The sequence below is a fragment of the Ursus maritimus genome, unplaced genomic scaffold (assembly GCF_017311325.1).
Source record: "Ursus maritimus isolate PB19 unplaced genomic scaffold, ASM1731132v1 scaffold_11, whole genome shotgun sequence".
In the NCBI taxonomy this organism is placed as follows: Eukaryota; Metazoa; Chordata; class Mammalia; order Carnivora; family Ursidae; genus Ursus; species Ursus maritimus.
In genome coordinates this window covers 42,946,718-42,972,099 of record NW_024423453.1, presented here as the reverse complement: position 1 = coordinate 42,972,099, position 25,382 = coordinate 42,946,718, and the positions used below count along the sequence as shown (strand labels likewise).

The 25,382-nt window shown below is 41.0% G+C and overlaps 1 protein-coding gene across 10 annotated transcripts in view; it reads right to left on the bottom strand.

The window, feature by feature from the left end:
- LRAT (lecithin retinol acyltransferase) overlaps window positions 1-16,896 on the bottom strand; it is a 123,309-nt gene extending 106,413 nt beyond the window's left edge. For 9 of the 10 annotated variants that reach the window (XR_005833910.1, XR_005833911.1, XM_008685510.2 and 6 more), the window contains exons 1-3: window positions 16,826-16,896; window positions 10,856-10,941; window positions 9,014-9,128 (exon numbers count right to left, since the gene is read on the bottom strand). The gene's annotated coding sequence lies outside the window, so the exon portion shown is untranslated. The remainder of the gene's footprint in view (window positions 1-9,013; window positions 9,129-10,855; window positions 10,942-16,825) is intronic. The other variant, XM_040626382.1, reaches the window with a different exon arrangement.
- Between the last annotated feature and the right edge of the window lie 8,486 nt (window positions 16,897-25,382).

Sequence of the window (25,382 nt, the reverse complement as noted above, 5' to 3'; positions counted from 1 at the left end):
AGTGCCTATCACATGGTAGGCATTCAACAAATGATGGTTATTTTGTTTCATAAAATGTCTTGAATCTCTGTCTGAGACATATATCTTTAGCTTTAAAGCTCTGCAGTATTAAAGAAATGCAATTATGTTCAGTTTAAAATGACCTACCAGACACATATATCTTAATTTCTGAAACGCTTAAGTAAATTTTACTGTCATGTAATTAAAGAGTAAAATTATTACTAGTATGATTATTAGGCTTACCTTTCAGGTGCTAATAAATCAAAGCCATTGCTTTTCCAACCAAACTATGAGAGAAAAATCCCCCAAAAATTAATTACTTATTTTATTATGCATCCATTTATAGGTAGAATCTTCACATAGTATGTGTTCGAGATGAAGTAATTAATTCCCTACTTAATCTAAAGTACAATTCAAGATTACTGCATAGATTCAAATACAAAATTATATGAAGAAACTAACAAAAACCTCTCATAAAAACTTGGAAGTAGAAATTCTGCTCTGGACAAGATGGAATAACCTGGACCCAATTTACACTACTATCTGAAACAACCAAAAAACCAGGCAAAATATATGAAACAATAGTGTTCAAGACACTAGACATCTGGCAATGAAGAATAGTGATCCCTATGAGATGTAAAACAAATGAGATGAGCCTATGACTAAGTTTCCAGACTACACACTGGGGAAGGGAATTCCAGGAGAGTCCGGCAGATTCCCTGAGTTGAGAAGCTGAGAGTCTAGGGAGACCGAGCTGATTAGAGTTCACAGGGCAGGTGAGCACAGAGGGAAAAAGCTGCACGGAGAACTCCAGATCTCTGCATAGGGCCTCTCTTGAGAACTCAGCTGAGAACCAGCCATGCATGGATCTGAAGAGGCTACCTAGTCTGGCAATAGTGACTATTCTCACTAGCAGACTGGGAAAACCTCATTATTCATAAGAAAGTGGGTAGAGTGTTCAGAAAAGACTTGCCTCAATTGTGGGAAATAATTAGTCCTAGACTAGTTGTTGCTCTGTTCCTGTTTAACAAGTCTTGAAAGCAAGACCAAAAAGGATCACACAATTTCAAAGTAACTTATCACATTCCAAGATAATAAAAATATTTACAGGAATATGAAAATACCCACCAACCCTCAAGGTAAATTTACAATGTCTGACATTCAATCCAAAATTACCAGGCATGCAAAAAATCAGGAGAAGATGACCCATGTTGAGAGAAAAATCTACCAATTAAAATACACCTACATCAGATACAGGTGTTAAAATTAGCAAACAAAGACATTAAAACCATTACTATAACTGTATTCCATGTGTTGCAAAACACACACAAAAAAAACAGATCTCAAACCCAAACTCAAAAATGATCCGAATTTGCACTTCTAAAGAGAACTACAAGCCTGAGAAGAATAAAACACTGCTTGTGACATTGGCAGAGTGAACAATGCAGAAGAAAAGTTAACATTAAGACCTAGCAATAGAAACTATCCTAAAGTTTAATAGATAAAGAATTTTAAAAATGAAGACAGCATCAGTGAGCTTCTGGAAAACTAAGTGACAAAACGTATGTAAAATTGGAGTCCCAGTGAAGGGGGAGGGTCATGGGAAGTATTTGAAGAAGTAAAGGCTAAAATATTTTCAAGTGTGACAAGACTATAAATTCACAGCTGCAAGAAGATCACAAGCACCAAACAGAAGAAACATGAAGAAAAGGCACATCATAATACAATTGCTCAAAACCAATGGTAAAGAGAAAATCTTAAAATCTTAAAAGGGGGGCACCTGGGTGGCTCAGGCTGTTAAGTGTCTGCCTTTGGCTTGGGTCATGATCTCAGGGTCCTGGGAGCAAGCCTGTGTCAGGCTCCCTGCTCAGCAGGGAGTCTGCTTCCCCCTCTCTCTCGGCCCCTCTCCTCCCCCGCTTGTATTTGCTCGCTCTCTCTCTCAAAATAAATAAAATCTTAAAAAAAAAAAAGCAGACAAGAAAACACTTCTTCTGTAAAGATACAAATGTAAGGAAGACAGATTTCTCATCAGACGCAATAGTGAGAAGGCAGTAGAGCAACAACTTTAAAGTACTGAAAGAAAAATAACCTGTCAACCTAGAATTCTATACTCAGGGAAAATACCTTTCAAAAACAATGGTGAGGGGCGCCTGGGTGGCACAGCGGTTAAGCGTCTGCCTTCGACTCAGGGCGTGATCCCAGCGTTATGAGATCAAGCCCCACATCAGGCTCCTCTGCTATGAGCCTGCTTCTCCCTCTCCCACTCCCCCTGCTTGTGTTCCCTCTCTTGATGGCTGTCTCTATCTCTGTCAAATAAATAAAATCTTTAAAAAAAAAAATGGTGAAATGAAGATTTTTTCCAGACATACGCAAGTGAAAGAATTCACCAACAGCAGACCCGTATTATAACACTCTAAATGTTAAAGAAGTCCCTTGGGCAGAAGGAAAATTATACCAGCGGAAACACTATATACACAAAAGACTAAAGAGCTCCAGAAATGTTAACTACATGGGTAAATATACAAAAAATTTTTTCTTAGCATTTAAAGCACTTTAAAAATTAATTTATTATTATAATGCCAATAAAATGAATAGTAAATAATAACATAAAACCAAGTAATAATGATGTATTGTTGAGTTTATAACATATATAGAAATAAAATGTAAAAAAAAAAAGCACAAAAGATAGAAGGGGAGAAATGGAAGCATGTGATTGTAAATTTCTTATACTGTACTATACTATATGTGAAGTAATATAGTCTCACTTGAAAGTAGACTGCTAAGTTAAACAGATATAAAAGTGCTAAGGTCACCACTGAGATAAAAAAAAAAAAAAAGAGTTATATCTAATAAGCCAACCATTAATGGAATCATAAAAAAAAGAAAAACCTTAATCTCAAATAAGGCAGAAAAGGAGAAAAAGGGGAACAAAGATTTAGATGAGACAAACAGGAAACAAATAGCAAGATGACAGATTTAAACCTAACTATATCAATAATCATATTAAAGTAAATGGTCTAAATACCCCAATTAAAAGGCAGAGATTGTCAGATTATATAAAAAAAGGAAGACTCAAAAGAAAGTTGGCATGGCCACTTTAGCATCAGACGGTAAATTTCAGAGTAAAGACTACCACCAGGAATAAAAAAGGTCATTTCATAATGATAAAGAAGTCATTTCACCAGAAAGGCATAATAATTGATTATGTAAGTGTAACTGTCATTAACAGACTCTCACTAGAGCACTAATTATGAAGGAGGGGAGGTAACACCCCCTAGGTGCATTCAGAATGGTTGGGATGGGAAGAAGCAGGAGTAAATGGTAGAGTATACTTTATAAAAGTTCCCTGCCCCTAAGATTTTTCTGGTGTAGGGGAGAGGAGAAATGGACTACTGAGGATGCCTAATTTAAAATATAAAAGCTGTTAGACACAAGATCAGAAAATAAACCTAACTCTGCAAAGCATATTTCACTCTCTTATTGCACGCACAATAAGACATATACATGTATTTAGAAAATTAGTCAACATTAAAAAAACACAAGACAGGATTTTTAAGAACCCGAATATTATATATGTTTATAATATTTATAAGCATTTATATATATGTATATGTGTATGTGCTTGTGTGTGTGTATATATGCCATGTTCAATAATTTGATTTTTGGTGTTTTGGGTTTTTTTTAAAGATTTTATTTATTTATTTGACAGAGAGAGAGACAGCAAGCAAGAGAGAGAACACAGTCAGGAGGAGTGGGAGAGGAAGAAGCAGGCTCCCAGCGGAGGAGCCTGATGTGGGGCTGGATCCCAGAACGCCCGGGATCAAGCCCTGAGCCGAAGGCAGACGCTTAACGACTGAGCCACCCAGGCGCCCCAAGATTTTTGGTGTTTAAAAAGGAAATCACCTGTCAAGCTCTGCGGTTATGAAAGAATAGATAATATTTGGGTTCTTAAATAAAAATCCTGTCTTGTGTTTTTTAATGTAACCCAATTTTTCAAATGTTAAACTAAGCCTAAATATTTTTCCAGTTATAATTCACCAAAAAATTAAGTCGACAGAGAAAAAAACCTCTCATTAACGCAGCACAATTTAGTAGAAATGTATTAGTGCCACCATGTGGCAAACTTCACACTTTATCAAATTTTGTACAAGTGAAGAGGCTACATTTATTGGCTTTAGGTGTCTTCATTTAAAAAAACGATTCAGTTTTTAACCTACAAAAATTCATCTGAATCCCCTATTATAATAGTACTTCACTGAAAACAATTTTGGTGTCTTTTGTATTTAGGATCCCCAATAACTGCACATGGCAAGTGCTCCATAGAAGTTACCCTAATGAGCTGAATGTGATTATAATTTATTAATACTTAAAACTAAAAGAACTTGGGGCGCCTGGGTGGCACAGTGGTTAAGCGTCTGCCTTTGGCTCAGGGCGTGATCCCGGCGTTCTGGGATCGAGCCCCACATCAGGCTCCTCCGCTATGAGTCTGCTTCTTCCTCTCCCACTCCCCCTGCTTGTGTTCCCTCTCTCGCTGGCTGTCTCTATCTCTGTGGAATAAATAAATAAAATCTTTAAAAAAAAAAAAAAGCTAAAAGAACTTATCTTAAAGAAATAACCAAGAAAATGAACGAAGGTTTAGCTATAAGGATAACCACTATAGCTTGTTTAACATTGTAAAAAAAGGCGGGGGGCACCTGGGTGGCTCAGTCAGTTAAGCAACCAAGTCTTGGTTTTGGTTCAGGTCATGATCCCGGGGTTGTGGGATCAAGCCCTGTGTCAGGCTCTGCACTCAGTGCAGAGTCTGCTTGGGACTCTCCCTCCCTATCCCTCTGCCCCTCACCCCTGCTCTCTCTCTCTCTCAAATAAATAAATAAATCTTTAAAAACTAAAATAGTAAAAAAATTAAAATAAATAAATAGTAAAAATATTGGAACCAACATACATGTCAATTGTAAGCTGGTCAGATCACTTGCACAATATACTAGTATAATACACTGCCATTGAAAATGATACTGTGAAAAACATTTAATGACATCGTTGTTCAAAGTACATTATTTTAAAAATCAGATATTCATAGTATAATCTCATTCTCACTTGTGATATATATGTTAAAGTTTTTATGTTTATAATGCATATTGTTGTGGTTACCACGGGAGGCATGATGGACACCCCGACCCCACCATCTGAATTTGGTTCAGGTGCAGAGATTGATTTTGATGCCACACACACACCAACAGCATATGAAAAGGTTTATTGCTCACATAATGAGGCTTTCTGGACGTGCAGGGAAGGTTCTCAATCAGGTGCAAAAATGGCTTGAGAGAGTGGGGAAAGGAGACTGGCTTGGATTTTACTGCAATTAAGGGGCAGGCCGGCAGTGAGAGTTTCCACATATGGACTGCAGCTTATGTGTTTTGAACTTCTTGCTGGAGCTAAAGAAGGGAGAAATAGGTCTTTCTTATCAGCTTGTCCAAATGCAAGGGAGAATGGTCTCTCTCTCTCTCTCTCTCTTTTTTTAAGATTTATTTATTTACTTGAGAAAGAGAAAGAGAGAAGGGGAGTGGGGGGAGCAGAGGGAGAGAATCTCCTGGAGACTGCCACTGATCTCAGGGCCTGATGTGAGGTTCGACCTCACAACCCATGAGATCATGACCTGAGCAGAAACCCAGAGTTACATGCCCAATGGACTGAGCCACCCAGGTGCCCAGAGATTGGTCTCTTTAGAACTTACATTGATCTTGTCATTTCCCTTCTTTTACCTTTCTTTAGTGTTTTTTTATTTGTGGTCAGGTAAAGTATAAAATCCTAACCATGACCTTCAGAGTCCTCCACCCTCTGGCTCCTGCCTACTTCCCCAAGGCCCACCTTTCACCACCCTCCAGCTCTTTCTCTCCGTCCCACCATTTGGGACTTCACAGTTCCTATATTCCTTCAGGAATATGCCTTCAAGCCCTGGAATATGCATTCTAGTTTCTTTTACTTGGAACCTTATATTTTTTTCCAGAACACAAATTATATTCACCCTGAACATCTCAACTTTAAATGCCACTTCCTCTGGAGGACCTTTATTGTCCCCTTCAGCACAGGTGAGGGCCCCCAGCTATAAAGCTCCCTCAATATTCCCTTTCCTAATATTCATCATATCTCAAGTAACATGTTTATTGGGGCCTTCCAGACACTGCATCAAGTGTTTCCCCTGCATTCTCTTATTTAATCTCCATAATAACCTATGTGGATGCAAACAAGAAAAAGCAGATGCTCAGAGATCATGAAACCTCCCAAAGTCACACAAGTAGTAAGAGATAATGATAAATACTGGAAATCTCTTGAGTACCCACAGGGTACAATTTGCTCAAAATACTGCAAAACCAAGATTACAAAGGACACTACTTCATGGCTGGAAGAAGAAAAGAGGAAAATAAAGGTCAATTTCAGTAAAAGCTAGGCTGTAAGAGATAAACTGATTTGAAAAGGAAGGGAAGGCGGAGTCTGCTGGCGGGAAGAGGCAAGACCCAAAGGGGACATGGATTTGAGAATCAGTATGAAGGGATCTGGCTTTAGAAGCAGCCTCTCAGGGCAGAGTGCGGACTTGAAACTACAGAACACAACTTCATTATGGCAAAGTTGTGCACTCGGTTCATTCTGGATGGTGAGTGGGGCGGGGGGATCCAAGAAGCGTTAAATATGGATCTTCCTTTTGACTCTATAACACAATTATCATCTCTCCATATGCAGGGAAAGAGGCTGCCGTACCCTTGAGAAGCTTGATTTGACTTGAGAATATATAACAACAAAGAACCTCAATTTCCTAAGAAATTAAATAGAGTTACACAAGGAATTAGGATTTTGACCAGGAAAAGGCTAATCCACCCGATTTTAGAAAAAAATAACTATATAGAAAAATTAATATAGGCAAAATAGTCCCCAAACATGCAGAAGGGTCCTCAAACTGTACTTTTCCAATGACCTTGATTCTAAAAGATTCCAAAGTATTGAGTATAAACCCCGGAGGTTTTAATATAAAGGTGCAGCAGTTATTACACCAACCATTATCAGTTTATCAATCCATTTCATACTGCATCTCTAAATAATTCAGTTAACAACTACAACAAAGTAGTCCACCATTTTTTTTTTTTTAATGGAACATCACAGTTCTACGACATGGAATTTAAAATTCATTGTGTGCCTTTAGGTACACTAGACCTTATCAAGCCTCAAACAGGAAAGCAATTTATTTATTTAAACTCGCTTTTAATATTTTAAAGTTAACAAATTGGCACCTGAAAATACATTCTGTAATGGCCAAAGAAAATTAACCGTGTGTTAGTAAGTAAAACAAAGCTGATAAACACAACACCTAATCAGAATGATGTCAGCACCAAGGTCCAGGGTCTTGCTCTTTGAGAAACAGGATGTGACTGTTACTGTTTTTAAACTGGGTCAGATTAAAGCTTTTGATTAGAACCAAAAAACTGCCAATGTATCATTTTGCTCAAGGATTCAAATATGCCTCAAGTAATGCCAGGCATAAAAGAATGTGCGTAAGGGGCACCTGGGGGCTCAGTCAGTTAAGCATCTGCCCTCGGCTCAGATCATGATCCCCTGGTCCTGGGATGGAGCCCTGCGTCTGGCTCCCTGCTCAGTGGGGGGTCTGCTTCTACCTCTCCATCTACCCCTCCCCCCCGCTGGTGCTGTGTCTCTTGCGCTCCCTCTCTCAAATACATTAATAAATAAAAAAGTAAATAAATAACATTAAAAAAATAACATGGGTGGGGGCGCCTGGGTGGCACAGCGGTTAAGCGTCTGCCTTCGGCTCAGGGCGTGATCCCGGTGTTATGGGATCGAGCCCCACATCAGGCTCCTCCGCTATGAGCCTGCTTCTTCCTCTCCCACTCCCCCTGCTTGTGTTCCCTCTCTCGCTGGCTGTCTCTATCTCTGTCGAATAAATAAATAAAATCTTTAAAAAAATAAAAAAAAAAAACAACATGGGTAAAAACACTCTCCTAAATACATCCTTCATTTTTTTTCCCCTTAATCCTCTTTTCCTATAGGTCTGTTCATCAAGTATTTGGTCAGCATTACCTCCATTCTATAATGGTTTATCCAGGCACCCAATTCTAGAATGATGCTCATTGACCTCATGGATGCCACCTCACAATCTGCTGGCATCCAATAATTTTACTACTGGGAGGTTTGCTATCAGTCTAATTGTTGACCTTGTTGTGTTGTCTTTTCCCTTACATGCTCTGATGATCTTAGTTTCAGGTTTTTAGACAGTTGCACTGTGATATATCTGGTTTGGATTTCTTTTTGTTTAATCTGTTTGGGAGTGATCAATTCTCCTTGATTCTATGGGTATATATGCTTCCTCAACCTTGAAAAATGCTCTTTGGACATTACTTCTCCCCATTCTTTATCTCCCCCTCTTCCAGAGCTCTAAACCACACAGAATGTTAGACCTTATTATTCTATCCACATATTTCTAACTTCTCTCTGACTTTCCATCTCTTTTCCCTGGGCTGCATTCTAGATAATTTTCTCAAATCCATTTTCTAGTTCTTTAACCTTCCATTAATTGTATCTAACCTGCTGTTTCACTGATCCACTGAATTTTTACTTCAATGATTATGTACTTAATTAATTGAAGTTCATTTGGTTTTTATCCAAATCCATCTAGATCTCTGATTGTTTCTTGTTCTTTACTCAGGTTTTTATTCCATGTTTATTTCTTTAAGCATCTTCAACATGTTAATTCCCTTCTGCATCAAATCATTCCAACTTGTGATTTCCGTAGACATTGATAGAGGTTTTGAAATTGTGGACTCCTTTTAGGTTGAATGAGGCTTTATCTGTGGAGCAACCTCTTCTAAGGAAACATCTGGGATTTGCAATTGCTTCTGTCAGAGGTCCTGGTGCTACTAGCAACCATGAACTCCTATAAGTAAATTACCAAATAAATTACTTGGACTGTAGTTTCCCAAACCATAGAAGTAGTATACATGGGATCACCAACCTGTGTGAAGGCAGGTCTATGATCACAGATTCTCAGGGGAGACGCTGTTCCCTCATTCCCCCACAATGAACCCCAGGCTGAGACAGATAGGTTTCCTCGTGATTTTTCCTTCCTTCTTTAAAAAAAAAAAAAAAAAAAAAATTAAAGTCTCTGTTTTTGTGAACCAACAGGTCCACGTATTTCAGGTACCATTTTATTTATCGGCTCACCACTGTCACTTTGAAGGAGTTCCTATATGTAAAAGGAAGTTAACTGTTGCTCTCAGAAACACCTGCTAGTCTGCTCTCTGCTCAATCCTAATCCTGCCTGATTGCATTTCCACAGCCGCTCTCGATGTCACATCTCCATGATCCACCCCCCATTCTTCATTAGACTCAGCACGTACTGTGCACCGATGAGGTACAAGGACGCTGTGACCAGGAGCCAGGGACGTGGGTGGAGGGAGCGTGTCTGGTTATGTCTCCTCACTGGGAACCAAGTGCCCCAGGAATGAACGAAGTGCTACGTGAATTCAGGGGAGGTGCAAGAGGAAGAACTTCCACCAGACGTTGGAACATCTGTGGTTAAGCAGAGAGAGGAAGAGGGGGGGTATGTGTGTTAGGTTAAAATGAACGGCACTGAAAAACAGCCGCAGGCTTTCTACAAAACAAGTGTTTGTTACTCCCAAATCTACTCTTGGCTTTTCCGTCTAACTCACTACACTTAGTTGTTTTGGTCAGGGTCCTTTTATCGCAAGCCTTCTCAGGACAGGACCCTGTGGCAGACAGACAGGAGGCATTCGCAGGTAAAAAGTGTGGAAGGAGCCGAGATGCGGTTCGACGGATGACTGGGTTAAGAAGATATATACAATGGAATATTACTCAGCCATCAGAAAGAACGATTACCCAACATTTGCAGCAACATGGACGGGATTGGAGGAGATTATGCTAAGTGAAATAAGTCAAGCAGAGAAAGACAATTATCATATGGTTTCACTCATTTATGGAACATAAGAAATAGCAGGAAGATCGGTAGGAGAAGGAAGGGAAGAATGAAGGGGGGGTAAACAGAAGGGGGAATGAATCATGAGAGACTATGGACACTGCAAAACAAACTGAGGGCTTCAGAGGGGAGGGGTTGGGGGATTGGGATAGGCCGGTGATGGGTAGTAAGGAGGGCACGTATTGCATGGAACACTGGGTGTTATACGCAAATAATGAATCATGGAACATTGCATCAAAAACTGGGGATGTACTGTATGGTGACTAATATAACATAACAAAAAATTATTATAAAAAGAAATAAAGTAGAATCCTCAGCTCACAAGGAGCTCGTGGGGCAGCGAGAGGCAGACAGAGGATCACAGCACATCTCCCTTCTTAGCTACACTACCATTTCCTGCAGGGCCAGCCCAGAAGTTTACTGACCTGTGTGTCCCCAGCCCACAGCACACACCTGTACCTTGCAGTGCTCAGTAAAGCAACTGAAGCATGAAGTCCATGGAACCCTCCAACCTCTAGAACCAACAATCCTTAACTCCCAAGGGTTAAAGTTGAATTCCTTTTTCTGTCCTGCTATTGGTTTAGATATACCAAGGGGACACCATGGTAGCAACGAATGGTTGTCAGAGAATTTCTGCTTCCTTTACTCTCGGCCCTGGACATTAAAAACTGCGGTGGTTCTTGAGAAAGTCCCTTTGATACTCCGAAGAGTTTCTGCTGTTACTGGGCACTTGGAAGAAAGGCTTTTTAAACAATCAATGCTTTGAAGCCACATGTGTCCAACTACATGCCAAAGGAAGGTACGATGGAAGGGAGAGAGGGAGGGAGGGATGAATAAAGAACATAAAAGAAAAGCCCTTACCAGCGCTACACATTCATGCTTTTAATGGTGTCTGGACACTTCCCACTCTCCATATCTGTGATAGCAGATTCTTGCAGCATCTCCTTCTATAAACAGTTTGCAAGAAAATATTTTAAACTTTCATTCATGAAGAGCTTACTTTTGATTACACAAGCTAAAACAAGAAACACATGTGATATATAAGCAGAATCCTATACATTTCACTATTGGAATAAAGAAATTAATATGCATTGAAAAAGGTGTTCTGTTTCAGGCACTTTTCACACAATGTTTCATTTGGTTTTCCAAACAACCCTGTAAAGCAGGTATTATAACCCCCATTGTATAGACAAGGAACCTGAACCAAAGAAAGGCTGAGTGAAACGTGTGGGCTTTTGACCCTAGACAAACCACTTGGCTTCTCCGTGCTTCTCTGAGTTTCTTCATCTTTAAAACAGGACACTGACACTATCTATCTAAGGATTGTTGTAAATACATAATCTCTTCTTGTTCTTGCAAAGTGACTTACCAAATTTGAAAGGTCCTCAAGGAATTTATTTCCAGCAAAGAGTCATGCTTCCCATCAAGTCAAGGTTAAGAATAAAAATTATCAATAGGGGCGCCGGGGTGGCTCAGTTCATGATCCCAGGCTCCTGGGATGGAGCCCCACATCGGATTCCCTGCTCAGCAGGAGTCAGTCTGCTTCTCCTCCTGCCTCCCTCCCCACCACTCGTGCTCTCTCTCCTCGCTCACACTCTCTCAAATAAATAAATAAAAATCTTTAAAAAATAAATAAAGGTTACCAATACATTTCCCTGAAAGACATGAGTTTTGTTTTGTTTTTTGTTTTGTTTTTTCTCCCTGCGTGATCATGAAGTTTTGTGCTCAGGGACTCCTGATGCAGGCATGTTTTCCCCAGCTAACCACCAAAGCAGGAGAGAACACGGTGACAAGGTGATCTCTATGCCCTCCCAAAAAAGGAGGTCAGGTTAGAGTTGTGGGAAATAGGACAAAGCACCGGAAATTTTGTGAACTCCCATAGCATCAGCTGAAGCTGCTTAGATATGGTTACTCATAAAAAGAGCATGTAATCGGCTTGCAGAGGCTCTAAAGCTGCCTCGGACACTTTCCATTACTCTGAAGCCTGTCGGTGGCATGCAGCGGCGCCAAAGCCAAAAAGCAACTTTGCCAATATGCAGTTTGGTGTTACGCTATGGTATATGTAATGTAAAACATATATGTAATATATAACACATAAGAACAGGTTATATATTATGACGAGTATGTTTTACACTGTGTTCATTTATTATTCCAACGGGGAGCAGGCAGGATTAAGGCTCTAAAGGTCCAACTTTGATATTCCCAGGCTGCGACGTGCTCCTCAAGGTATTACGGTTTCCATACTTATTTTCTATAAACAAATTAAACAAATTAAAAATCTATTTTAATAAATAATAAAAGCTATTTTATAGCTTTAATTTTTTAAATAAAATTTAATTTTATTTAATAAAAGCTATTTTCCTTTCCATAAGAGAAAAACAGGTCTACAGTGGAATTCTCTTGGATAAGAGTTAGCATGTTTGGGGGCGCCGGGGTGGCTCAGTTGGTGAAGCGTCTGCCTTTGGCTCAGGTCAGGATCCCAGGGTCCTGGAATCGAGCCCCGCATTGGGCTCCCTGCTCAGTGGGGAGTCTGCTTCTCCCTCTCCCTCTGTGCCTCTTTCCCCTCCTTGTGCTCGCCTTCTCTCTCTCTCTCAAATAAATACGTAAAATCTTTTAAAAAAATGAAATAAAAGAGTTAGCATGTTTGTCACCACATGGGGACCGTTAAGGCTGAAGTCTGCCCTGTGCTAATGTTACGTCACATTTAAAATATATCAACATGGGGCACCTGGGTGGCTCAGTCGTTAAGCGTCTGCCTTCGGCTCAGGGCATGATCCCGGCGTTTGGGGATCGAGCCCCACATCAGGCTCCTCCTCTGGGAGTCTGCTTCTTCCTCTCCCATTCCCCCTGCTTGTGTTCCCTCTCTCACTGGCTATCTCTCTCTCCATCAAACAAATAAATAAAATATTTTAAAAAATTAAAAAATAAAATAAAATATATCAACAGAGAGTTATGGTGGCAAATTCACTCAGAGCAGTTACTTTCTTGGTAGTATAAAAATAAGAACCTCTTCTTTAGAAGAAGGAAACAGACGAATGAAAATACACTGTCTACATGGAAATAAGACAGCCCTGAAGGTCACCTCCACCTAGCTGTCCCCAGTCATAACTCGGAGCTGTGCCGACAGTACCTTTAGGAGGCCCACGCCAGGGATGGCAAGGGTAAAGCTAATCGGCAGATCTGCTCTGTTTACACTTGAACAGTCAATTGATTTTTTTGTGTATTCCTGACAGCCAGTATCGATATTACAAATAACCAGGGACCTGCAAAAGTGTTCGTATTTCACAAGCAGGATCCTACATCTTTGACATCTCACAGGGAGCTAAACTCAGACAGTATCAAGGAAACAGCGCCAATAAAAAGCACAATGTTTGCCTGAAGCATGGAGCTTTTCAAGCCCAAGGGCTCGTAGAAGAATTTACTGATTTCACTTCCCTTCCTGTTGTGACACAGAATGTATCACGTGCAGCGAAATCCACCAGCTGGAACCAACAAAACGAGGTTAAGAGTAGAAAGGTAGGTAATGACTTGTACTAAAGAACTTCATGTGTGTAAGAAGCACAGTCTCAGTGTAAACCTCCATGTCCAAAGCAGGGTCCAAAGTCATTTTAAAGGTCGCCTTGATTCGTTACTCAACAGATCTTTAATACCACACGCATAAGGTAGTTTATAAACATAAATAGATAACCAAAAAAATAAATAGATAAACAGATAACCAATTGAGGCAGCTGACAGAGCAGATCTATACCATAACATAGATCAGAAAGGAATTTCTTGTGCTCAGTCCTACGAGCTATACCAAAATTGAATCAGACCAAATTAAACCATCATAACAGTTTATCACATGATACGAGGGCTTCTTGCTTCGGAACATATCACGTAAACGTCAGTAATGTCCCATTACGTCATCTCCGGTGACAATGGCTATTTTCACATCGACGCCAGTCCCCCTGGCTATCTTGTCAAGGGCAGCAGCGCACTCCGGAGGATGGCGCCCCCAGCAGGGCTGACGGTGCGCACGCACCTGCCAGAAGACACACCCCGCCGCCATCTCTCTGATCACGTTTACATCCAAGGATCCCCCTTTTTTTTTTTCCTGTTAGAGGCAAGTACACGAAAGGTGATGGCATCCCCGGACAACAGTTAAGTGGCTGCAGCCACTACCGGTGTTTACGCCCGTCAGAGGCACAGCTAATAACTGACGTCAACAGAGACTTAACGGTTGGGTCCTAATAAAAATATATGAGGGCCATTCAAGAAAAGATGTTTTAATCTTCAAAATTCTCTGGATTTTCTAAATAATCTCTAGAGAGGACTGGTCTAATCAATGAACTTTCAGAAGCTCTAATTAATTCCATGGTGTCTTACTGAGATACTCCATGCAGAATACTACAGAGTGGTGAAAGCTAGAGATTCCAGATTCTAGAATTCTACAGTAGACAGGACTCTAGCGATCACCTAATCCAGTGAGTCTTATCTTTTTAAGATATTCTTCGGGGAATCTGAGAAAACTATGGATCCTCTCTTTAGGGGGAAAAACGGTTTTTGCTTATAATTTTAGGGGCATCTCAGATTCCCTAAAACCCATCTTTGGTCACCAAATTAGGACATCTTGACCTAATCCAACCACCTCATTTACGGAAGAAGAAGTTAGGGTAGAAAGAGGCTCAGTGACTTGTCCAGGGTCCTGCAGCTTATTAATGACAGAGGCAGGATGAAGACCTGCTCTTCCCACTCCTTGCCTGCCGTCATCGGTGGTGTCACACTATACGTGGATTTGTGTGTGTGGTTCATGACATGGGTCATCAGACAGTACCTGCAAAGCTCTGAATGCTCTGCTAAACCACTCCTATTAACTGGCCAAAGAATGATTATTGAGTGTACATAATTAGAATGTATACCCACTAGTCCTCTTTCTAACCAAGCACAACATTTGTTTTCTGTTTTCACTCTCCTCTACCTACTCAGGGACATCTGACCTCGGCCCCACACTCCTCCCCGACTCCACAACACTTTCTTAAAGTCCTCCCTGCCTGGGCTCCGGTGACACTGCACTATCCAGGTTCTGCCCTTCCCTTCCCCTCCCCCTCCTCCTTTGCCTCCACTACCTCCCCTCTTTCCTTTTCCCTAACTTAACCCGATTGTCCCGCATATCCATTCCCATCCCTTGTACGGGAATCCTTCCCAGTCATAGCTTCAACTATTACTTCTTTTTTAAAATTTTTTTGAAGATTTTATTTATTTATTTGAGAGACAGTAAGAGAGAGAGCAGGGCCTAGAGGGAGGGGCAGAGGGAGAGGGAGAAGCAGACTCCCTGCTGAGCAGGGAGACAGATGCCAGGCGGGGCTGGATCCCAAGACCCTGAGATCACGACCTGAGCCAAAGGCAGACGCTTAACTGGCTGAACCACCCAGGCGACCCCCAACTGTTACTTCTATTGAAGGAAACTCCCTCCCCCAAATCTTTCTCTTTCCACCCTCTCATCTAAGAAGCATTAGCATCACGGACCTTGTTTGTGATATCTGACTCTAGGTCTGCCACACAGCAAGAGCAGTACAAACTTTTGTGGAGTGATTGACATTTCATGATTCCAAAGTGAAAGATGATGTACAAATAACATTTACTACCAATACCTGGGGTTCGTAAGTTTTGGTAAGTCTGATACCTTGCTTTCTTTTTGCTTTACATTCGCTGGGTAACTAATTTTTTAAAAGGGGATACAGCTCCTCCTAGTGGGTAATAATCATATCTAAAGTACAGATCTGGGGCGCATGGGTGGCTCACTGGGTTAAGCGTGGACTCTTGATCTCAGCTCAGGTCTTGATCTCAGGGTCATGAGTTCAAGCCGGCATTGGGCTCCACACTGGGCGTGGAGCCTACTTAAAAAAAAAAAATACAGACCTCCTAACTCTTAATGTATTCTGAAATGCATCAACAATAAAACTAAGTGTACATAATAACTACATGCAGGCCAGTAATCAAAGCTCTTCTTCAGCTTAAAGATCTTAAACAACAACACTTCTAAGGGTCTTAGCCTTTTTAATCGGAGATACATTTTTAATAATTAAAAGAGAGGTAGTCAGTGATGTCACTTCAAGTTACCTCAGTATCCAACTGCAAAGGCTTTCTTGGTTAGCCCAATAAATCACAGCACTATGAAAACGAGGCCAGAGTCCTGGGTTTGGTTCAAGTATGGTCAGCAGCTTATGTGGTTCCGCAGCTACAGATCTCATCCTGACTCGACGAAGATCTTCTAATAGGATGTGCCCTGTGCTACAGAACACCCAGGGTGAGGAGAGCCAACGACCGGGACAATCTTAACTCTCTGACTGGAAATCAACCCAAATACGCCAGTGGGTTAACAGTGGCTATATATATATTTTTTTAAAGATTTTATTTATTTATTCGACAGAGATAGAGACAGCCAGCGAGGGAACACAAGCAGGGGAAGCGGGAGAGGAAGAAGCAGGCTCATAGTGGAGGAGCCTGATGTGGGGCTCGATCCCAAAATGCCAGGATCACGCCCTGAGCTGAAGGCAGGCGCTTAACCGCTGTGCCACCCAGGCGCCCCAACAGTGGCTATATTTTAAAATATTCTTTCATCTAATGACAACTGCCTTCTCTCCTTAGAACCACATCGAAGTGACGAATAAAGCCCTCTCAAATGTTGAGTTATTTATTTTAGTGACTATGTCAAGCAAATAGTTTTATGTAGTTATAGCTGTAGATACAGATACATACATGTGTATCTATATATCCTCTCATTCTTAAAATTTCACATGCCGCTGAATATAGGAAATTAAAATGATTTAATGATACTTTTCAAATTACCTTTTTAGTGAATGTCCTTTATATATGGAGCCATGGCATCTGCATAAAATCAGGAACATTGCCCAGGTCCTAAAAATATAACAACGAATATGCTATCCACTCTAAGATGTATTTAGTTAAGTCAAAGGTAACAGTGAAGACTAATCAATCTTTTAATTATTTGCAAGGTCACATTGAATATTAAAAGCAATATTTATGTTGTCTGGAAAGAACTAATCCCATGTGATTTTGAAAATATAATCCATCGATGGAAAAGTCTAGCATTATGTTCCATAAAAACTGAACTTTCATTATCCCCAATGTAATAACATAAGGATTAAACAAAGCTAATCACTTCTCTTTGTGATCTCTTAGCAGTTGTAAATCCAAAGTTTTATTAAAACCTAAAATTCTCAACACTATCCATGCCCTGGGCATTCATCACTAAAATCCTACACTAATTCTCAGGGGAAGCAAATGGTGTCTCCTTTGCTTGAGGAGATTGCAGAAACAGATGCAGGAAACCAAAAGGGTAGATTGGAGTAAGAGTTATCATAGGTGATGAAGTTATTCCAAAGTACCTCATTTGCAGTCAAACTATAGTTCAAAGCACAAATTAGATAATTAGCTGTGTTCCTACGGGCTTATATTTTAAATTAATTCTGCCAAGTAAAAGCAGCTATTTACATAAACTAAATACCACAAAGTTGATGACATAGCTCTCTTAAGACTTTTACATATTCTCCAACAAGTTAAATACTTTGAATGGTTTTCTTGTCTAAATGGAATTTCTGTTGGGATATATTCCATGTTTCAGGCCAATTTCTAGGCCTTAAATATTAAGATAAAAAAAAAAAATCTAACCCACTGGAACTAACAAATATTTCAAAGTGAGGACTAAGATATTTATCGTGTACTATCTATGACAGCATAATAATGTTAATAAAGCTTTCATAAGTATAATTGTAGTGCTACATAAGATTTTGTTGCTTGGATCGCTCAGCACTTAGGTAACCATTTCATTAGCAGTGGGCATTCAGGCCTTTAGATTTTTGTGTATATTGTAAATGAGGCTACTTTATTCATCTATGTGATCAAAGCTCTTGCGGAGCTAGCTGCATTTCCTTAAGATATTTCTGCCTTAAGTGATAGTAACTAGCCAAGTGACTTACATCTTTTTCTAATGAGAAGCCCGAACACTGTAAAGTTTTATACTAAGTCACCTACATAAACATTGTCTTGTGTAATTATCCTTTAAAGTACGGCTACATGGTTATTAAAATGACTACAGACAGTTTTACTTTTGCAGCAGTTCGCAGGCACATAGAGCAAAAACCAAACAATCCAGCTTCTCGCCATATAGTAGCTGAGGAACTAGAAGTAAAGCCCAAAGTGTAATTTACTTTTTCAAAAATTTAATAATAATTTAATCAAAATTGAAAAATGCATAGATAAAATCTTATATCCTCTACATTACCCAAATATCGAATCTAGATACATGCTTACGCATTTTGGGGATATGCCCCGGGGAAACCCTTTCTGCCTTACTAAGCTTTTTTTTGCCATTGTACTTTACATCCAAGCACTGCCATATTGGGGTGGTAATCCACGTACTTAGTCCTGCTAACTGGAGGAAAAGTAAATTATTATAGGGTAAGAGAAAAGACAAGAAAATCGAAAAATATCTATAGCAGTGGTGATTTTCCCATTCCCCAGTGCTCTCCAGACATTATTTCCTTCAAATGGAAAGGATTCTTTGTAAAAGAAATTATATATTGCCAACTCATCAGGTGTAAAATCCTCTTTGCTATTCTAAATTCATAATCAGTTTAGGCGAAAACCGCCTCTGCCCCTCACAGCTTTTGGTATGATGCATATATGAGAAGCGGAAAACAAAGTGTGCTCTTACCAAGACTCTAGGCTTCCTCCTTCCTTCGTTCTAACATCATTTACTGTCTTCAAGTTACTCCCTTGTTAAAAATCTCATTCAAAGGCAATGCCCCAAGTACAAAACAAGAGACATAAAAGTCTAAAGAAAAATACTACCACAAAATATTTTTTCTTCCTAAGCAGTGGTATGTTTAAAGGTGTGGGCTTTGTCTTAATGTGGTGTCCCTAGTCTCCAGCACTGTACCCTAAAGGGCACTTAGCAAAAGTTGGCTGAATTAATGTTTGAATGAACAAGAAACACATTTCAGGGGCGCCTGGGTGGCGCAGTCGTTAAGCGTCTGCCTTCGGCTCAGGGCGTGATCCCGGCGTTATGGGATCGAGCCCCACATCAGGCTCCTCTGCTATGAGCCTGCTTCTTCCTCTCCCACTCCCCCTGCTTGTGTTCCCTTTCTCGCTGGCTGTCTCTCTCTCTGTCAAATAAATAAAATATTAAAAAAAAAAAAAAAAGAAAAAGAAACACATTTCAAAACAACTCTTCTTCTAAAAGTTTCTTCACATCACATCCCTCATTTATCATACCCATGGATTATGTAAGCCTCTAATTTCTTATTAACTGCCATGGAATCTTTTATTCTGTCATGCTGAAATTTCTACAACCTACTGTAAAGATTTTATGTAAAGGCTTTTCACAGGTGGAAACATTTTCCACTAGGTCAGAGACCTTGGCACAGCAAAGCCTTATGTCAAGACGTAAAATAAATAGAGTTAATTAAGAATTATTTCTTAATTACTGAGATACTCATTTACACTTTTTCCCCCTATAATGCAAAAGAGATGGATGGATTTTATAACCATAAAAGAGTAAACTCAGACATGATGTAATATATGTACGGAAAACCCATTAAAATAAATGAAGAAACTGATGAAATATAAGGAGTCCTGTAATTAATTCTGTGTGATTTCTCCAGGACACTTGAGCTCAGAAAAGTCACCAGCAACTGCTTTGAGACGAGGAGCAGTACTATCTGTTGAAACGTTGGGCCTTAGTCTCCAATTGAGCCATTCTATAGACCACACACAGAACAGAATCTTTTCCTCAGTGATTTCAGAGATGGAAGAAAAATCTTACTTTGTGATCTCATGTCAAGACTTTTAGTAGAAGTGTGACATTCAAACAGGGCACAAGCGGTTGTATTTGAGATCGTGGGAATATTGGGGTAAGGGAGAAAAGGAAGACAAGAACAAATGGATGCCACAAAAATCAGACAAAGCCTGCTTTGTGGCTGACGCATCATTCAAATGACCACTGTAGGCTTCAGGGACAATGTAAAATCCAAGACAGAGATGGAAACTGCATTGCAAATTAGTGTCATGTACTTTTAAATGTTTCCTTGTTTGGATTCTTAAATCATACCTGCCAGTGTTTCAATAGGCCAAGAGCAAATGGAGAGGCTCATGAAATCTGCTTTCCTGAGAAAAGTCATCTGAACAAGTGTTAGACACTGTAGAAAATTTCCAGAAGGAGCAGAACTGGCTGTCAGCACGTCTTCCCTTAAGTGACGGAACTGCAAGGAGCCCAAAGCCCAAAGAGAAGGTGCAAGGATAACCCTCTCCCAAAGGCTGCAAGGTGTCCTTGCTCAAGTCACCCTCTGTGGGATCAGAGTTTGAACCAACTTTGCCCCCACAAACTGTGGAGCCTGAGGGCTACTGAAGAATTAAATAAATGAACTTAATTGTACACTGTGTTAAGCAGAACTTTTTTTTAAAAAAAGTAAAGAGAGATGAGAAGATAGAAATAATCATCTTAAATTATTTTTCTATAGTTTATATTTACAAAAAAAAGTTCTCGTTCCTTGTTGAGAGTCTTGGGTTTAAACAAAGATAAACAACAGGTTGAATTTTGTGTAAGTCTGGAGATAAATAAAGATCAGTAGAATTTATTCTGGGTTCAGGAAACAGGTAGTATTCTGTTTCGTATTCTCAAGGCCCAGGACTGTGCTCAGTAAATATTTATTAATGAGTAAATGTTTAACTAAAATAGTGCAGGGGCACCTGGGTAGTGCAGTCGTTAAGCGTCTGCCTTCGGCTCAGGGTGTGATCCCGGTGATCTGGGATCGAGCCCCACATCAGGCTCCTCCGCTGGGAGCCTGCTTCTTCCTCTCCCACTCCCCCTGCTTGTGTTCCCTCTCTCACTGGCTGTCTCTCTGTCAAATAAATAAATAAAATATTTTTAAAAAATAATAAAATAAAATAGTGCAAATTCTGTTGATATTACAGAATTCCTGATGAACACATGTGAGACTAACAGATATTCCCCAAGAGTAAACCTATGTGCAACTGATAAATAACTGATATACTGTGTGTGAGAGGCACTGTGCCAAGCAAAGATGAATAAAACCTGGTCCTGTAGGTACATACAAGGCCGTTATACTTCCCTGGAAAATAAAGACATTTACTGGCCATGGCCAACTTCAGTGAAGAAGCCCTTTCTTCAAATGTCATGTTCCATGGTCAAGCACATTGTTCTCTTCTCCAGGTTTAGGACAACTCTAACCTCGTTGAGAACTCACACACTGGGATCATCTTCTTACCCCACATGGTGCGCTGAGCTCATCCACTCAGGAACCCAACTGTGGAGGAGCGGGGATCCCGGGGAGGCGGGGCTGCCATGTTGGTTGAGGGGTGTGGACTAAGGAAAAGCGCAAAAGACTTTCTGGGTTCTTGAAGTCGTTCTGAGCCTGCATGATTACTGAGGAGGGGGTAGCAAACCAGGGAAAGGGTACATCACAACCAAAGCAAGACTGCTTAGGAAGTCCCAGGGAGATTCTGAAGCTGCCTCCATTTACCTAGCAGTGCCGTAGTCTATAACTTTTAAATCTGAACAAGTATACAGAACTGGGCCTGGGACTCAAGGTCCCCTCACCTCACAACCTTCTGTGCCCTAGAAGCCTCAAAGCTAACTCAGTCTCAAGAATATGGCCTACACCTTTGGAGTGTCAAGGAAAAATTAACTCAAGATGAAAAAAATAATCAGTATGCTATTGTCTGACTTCCTAGTGTCTTCTAACTGCAGTAGGAGCTGACTTCTTGTCCTCAAACAGTTTGCATTGTACACACCTCCTAAAGCTGGCCTATACTGTATTGCAGGAGCCTGAGTCTCCTGAGGATAAGGGCATGGCATATTCCTCTTTGAATCTCTACGCTCTGTCCCCGTGCGCTCAATTAAAATAAATGGTACTCATAAGGCAGGACCATGCTGAAGAAATGACAGCATGATAGCTTCTCACCAGATAATTACTTGGATTAAGAGTGAGTGAATTAAGCGGTTGAATTTGTGCACAGGGTTTTGCGAGAGACTGAGGTAATAAGAATATACATTGCCTTCTTAGGCCTAGCAGGGCCAAAGGACATGGGAAAATTATGCAGGATGTCAGACAATCACTTCCATTAGAATCTATAGGTCTGAGGTATCAATGCCACTAATTACTCATTTTCTGAGTGCATTATGTTACGAACACTGAAATCACTGACTCTGAAAAGTTTATGGCCGCACACTGTATACAATATCTTCAGTGATATTAGTGCCATATGTGGCTTTAGAGCTTACAAAACACACTCAGACACAAGTTATCAAAACTGCTTGTTTTTAGCTTCCTCATGGCCAAATGCTTTATGTACATTTATATTTTGCCTTATACTCACAATAAACCTTTGAGGTATTTATTATATTTTGTCCGTCCCACAAATGTGGAAAATGGACCTTCTGAGAAGGTCATACTACTCGTGGGTATGTAACTAGGATTTGCAACCAAGTTTCTCTAACTACAAAACCAAAGTTCTTTCCAGCATATGAAATGGCCTCATGAAATGATCTTCACTTTAACCCTGTGATCCAAATATTATAAATATCACCCCTCAGACTCATTCATTCAATAAACATGTGTTAATGACCTTCCATGTGATGTTTGTACCGTCAACTAAATTCATATGTTGACTCTTACTGTTCAGTGTGGTGGTATTAGGTGGGGCCCCTGCGAAGTGTTTAGGTCATGAATGGGATTAGTACCCTTCTAAAAGAGACCCCACAGAGTTCCCTAGTCCCCTCCAAAAGGTGAGGACACAATACGAGGTCTATGACCTGGAAGATAGCCTTCACTCAATTCTAATGGCGCCCTGGTCTCAGACTTCCAACCTCCAGAACTGTGAGAAATAAATCTCTGTGTTTAAAAGCCACCCAGTCTGTGGTGTTTTATTTTATCAGCCCAAAGGGGCTAAGACACGCGTCAAGCACTGTTCTCGGCACTGGAGACACAGCAGCGATCAAAACTACCAAAATCTCTGCCCTCTTTGGAGTTTCCATTCTGGAGACAGGATGGGAAGAGGGGGTAAAAAAAGCCCCACAAATATCTGTCAGCTGGCAAGGGCTGTGGAGAAAGATAAAGCAAGGTAAGGGGTTAGGAAGTACCAGGAAGGATAGGGTCGAACGTGGCTATTGACTATCGAGTGGTCAAGGGTAGGTGTCTTCGATAAGATGATATTTGAGTGAGCAGAGGCCTGAAGGAAGTGAAGGAGCCAGCCCATGGGTTGTCTGCGGAAGGAACGTTTCTGATGGAGAGACTAGTAAGTGCGAAGTCCCCAAAACAGGGATGTGCTTGGCATATTGGAGTAACAGCTGGAAGATCAGTGTGCCAGCAGTGCCAGTGGGCAGCCGGTGGGGGGCAAGGAAGAGATGAAGCCAGAAAAGAATCAGAGACTAAGTCACACTTTTAGGTCACTGTAAGGACTTCGGATTTTACTCCGAATGCAATAAGCCATTGGACAGTTTAGTTCCAACGCAGGACATAACCGACTTACAGGATTACTCTGGCAGCTGTGAGGAGAATACACCGCAGAAGGGCAAGGGAAAAACCAGGCAGATGAGGTAGGAGGCTATTACTATAGTCCAATTAAAGGGACGGTAGTTTAGACAAGAGTGCAGGTGGAAGACAGGTTTGACTGCGAGGGTCTGGGCCTGAGCGTATAAAGACAGGGTTGTCATTGGCTGAGATGGACAAGACTGGGGGAGCAACAGGTTTGGGGGTGAAGATCAAGAGTTCAGCTTTAAACATGCTATCTCTACGATGCCTTTTACAGAGGATGTCAAGGCAACTGGATATGGGAATATGGATTTCAGAGGACAAGTCCACGTTGGAGGCGTGAGTATGGAGTCTGTATCAAGGTATTGATGTTAAATATTATAGCTGAGAGTGTCTAAAGAGTGAGTCCAAGAGGAGGCCTGAGGCATTGCAAACCTTAGCTTTTAGAAATAAAGAGGGACAATCAAGGAGACTGAGAAGGAGTGGGCAGGGAGGAAGGAGGAAAACTTCAAGAAAAACATATTTTAAGGAGAGAGTGATCAGTTTGGTCTGATACCGCTGACAGGTCCAGGAGGATGAGGGCCTAGACTGACCACTGATTTTAGCACTCACTGGCCAGTGGATGGAGCTTATTAATTCCAGCTTTCCTGAAGTGAGATAAACAAGGTTTCAAGAGATTAAATAAATTGAACAATCAAGGTCACATAGCCAATTAGCAGCAGAACTAGGCCCAGAACCAAATACTGAACATAGGCCTTCAGAAGTTAGCCATGTTTCTGGAATCCCACAGCAGGTTCTTTTTCAATACATATTATGATCTCATCCTTCCCTCGGTAACTGCGATTCAGGAGGGGGGACTCTTAAAGAACATTAAGACTGTAAATAAAAAGAAATAAACATCAGTAGTAGAATGTGGGGGCATAAGGACAGACAATGGTTTGGTATTTCAGGCCAGAGACAATGGCCCTCAAATCAAATGATACAGACTCTGAAACCAGGGCTCGCCCAAAGTGTCAAAACACATTTCGATGCAAACAATGTTTACACCTCCCCCAAATGAATTCTCTGTTCATTGTATTTCACTAGATCGTTTCCATGTAAATAAATAGAAAAATAACCCCAGGCCTGATTACCCTATGTTAAAGTGTATGAATAGTCAGGGTTTGAATAATGGGGATCTGATTCCCCACCCTTTTCTTCACTTGATTTCCACCTTATAAAGGGGTCCAAAAAGGGGAAGAGGGAGAACATATTCTTATTTTTAATAAATGAAACAAATCATCGGGAGTGGAGACAAAGGCACAAGAAAGCCCTAAACCACTGAGGTACAAAAGCCACAGTTTTATCTAAGCCCCACTCCTAACCTCAAATCCACAACCGAGTCTACTGTGTTGCCAACGTCTGCGGAAAGGTTTTGCAGATTTTCAACCGGAGAAAAAAACAGGGGAGGGACGAAAAGGAGACAGAAGGCTCGGTCCGGGCGGGAGGGAGGGAACGACTAGAACAGGGCAGGCAGGGAAAGGGAGGCAAGCAGGCACTTTTCGAGGGGGGGAGTTGCGCAACGGCCGGGCCGGCGCCCTGCCGCTCTCTGGAGAGGGGAAAGGTCGGTGCCAAGCTAGGAGGCGTGGTGGAGAAAAGCACAGTTAAAGCGGCTCTAAACTTTGCAGAGTCCAAGTGTCATCGCTCAGATTGTGGCCCCTACACCTGGGATCTCCCTCCAGGGTTGCGGTCAACGCCTCGCGCCTCCCTTCCCGCCTTTTTAACCAAGAACGCCGGGCAGAAAGGAGCGCGGGATGGACAGGGTGCCCGGGATCAGTAGGAGTGAGCGCTGG